Source organism: Schistocerca serialis, chromosome 6, assembly GCF_023864345.2.
Source record: "Schistocerca serialis cubense isolate TAMUIC-IGC-003099 chromosome 6, iqSchSeri2.2, whole genome shotgun sequence".
In the NCBI taxonomy this organism is placed as follows: Eukaryota; Metazoa; Arthropoda; class Insecta; order Orthoptera; family Acrididae; genus Schistocerca; species Schistocerca serialis.
The window spans coordinates 727,078,149-727,080,045 of NC_064643.1; positions in this window are offsets into that span (position 1 = coordinate 727,078,149).

Here is a 1,897-nt window from a genome sequence, read left to right on the forward strand (position 1 = left end):
GATAAACCCCACACCTCAGAAACTCTACTAAAGAATTATGTTGTTATCGAAGATCGCGTCACTATTTGTGCATTAGGAGTACTCAGTGTAAAGGGGGAAAACTGAGGCTAGAGAATATTTTTCGTATTAAGTTGTTCGATTCCAAGAGCTAGAAGCAGATAAGGCACGTTACGTAAACATAGGCAGCCCATCACGGAGAGGGGTGGCGCAGTGGTTAGCACTCAGGACTCGCATTCGGGAGGTCGGCGGTTCAATCCCGCGTCCGGCCATCCTTATTTATATTTTCATGATTTCCCTAAGTCGCTTCAGGAAAATGCCAGGATGGTTCCTTTGAAAGATCATGTCCAACTTCCTTTCCCATGCTTCGCTAATCCGATAGCACCGATGACCTCGCTGCTTGGTCCCTTCCCTCAAATCAACCAACCTAGGCAGCACATCATCTACTTTGTCTGTTCATTATATACTATGAATGAACTGTTAGGTTTTTAATTCAATAGTGTTGCCTTAATTACTTCCTTTTGTATTATTTCACAGAAATGGCATGCAGATAATACGCTTTTGTTTAAATTTGCGTTGTTCATTTTTTAATTATTTTTGTTACTGCATGATAGGAATTTGAATACAGATAATAAGCAAAATAAAACATTTAGCAAGAAGAGTTGCACAATAATAGTTAAAATTTCAATAATGAATTAATTTAATGGTCAGCTTTTATTGTCCAGTCTTTTCGTAAATACTTGTTTTATGATGTGTTCCTCTGTAAGTCGACTCCTTTCATCAGAAATAATATCTTTCAGAGACGATATCAATCTTTCAGATGCCACAAAACTTCCCATTAACGATAAATATTTTTAAGCAACGAATGACAATTCCGGCATACATGTTTCACCCTGGTCCCGAAAACCGAAAGAATTGCTGCTTCTGGGTAGGAAAGGACATCAGGTGCAGTATTTCCCCAGCAGCGTTATACTGATTCTCATGTCATGTGTGTTGCTCATTTATAACTTCCAGCGTTATTATTAAAATAACACTGATCGCTTTTCCAGTTTTCCACAATAATCCAATATTTAAAAGCACTGGTCGTTTCACGAATCAGTTTTAAATTTTATTTAAACCAAAGATTGTAGCACCACTACTATGACAAATTGATATACCGGTTGCCTTACCCAGTTATTAGTTGAAACTAAAAAGAACCTGTTGTAATCGAGTCCCTACAAATGCCGAGAAATACCGGTTACTGAGAATTAAAACACCGGTATCGGTTTTAACGGCCCGTTTTTTCCCCATCCCTAGGGTGCAGAGAGTGGCAGAACCACACGGTTATTATGTTAGTAGTCAGCCAACCAAAATTTCCAGTCTCACGCTTTCCTGTTTTTTTTTTTTTCTGGACCCGTACCTGTATTTCAATACATCATTTGATGACACAAACTCTGCTAACAGTTTTTGTTTCTGTATGATTGAGAATGAGTGTGTGTGTTAACAACAACAACGGTCAGTACTGTGCTACTACGTGATTAGTCGAAATTGCCGAGTTTTCTATGAATTACTATAGTAAAAAAATATGTGTACGAAGTTTGGTTGAAACAGCTTTGCATTTTGTCCGCCATTTCTCATCAGAACTGTCAGCAATTAGGCTAGGAGACCGAAATACAATGGAAGCTACACAAATATACGACTTTTCGATTATGTTTACGTCACGTTTTTCCCATTCACATCACCTTCACACACCTAGGGCTGTAATGTCATTCGCAGTTCCACCAGTTAACCTGGTGACCCAGAAAACTGAGGATCGGCCATTAATGTAATTTTGTGTTCCTATTGTTGACTTAGTATGATTTCACTAGTTGTTATGTTACTCTGTCATACAAAAATATTTCCCCAAAAGAGTGCTGGGGAG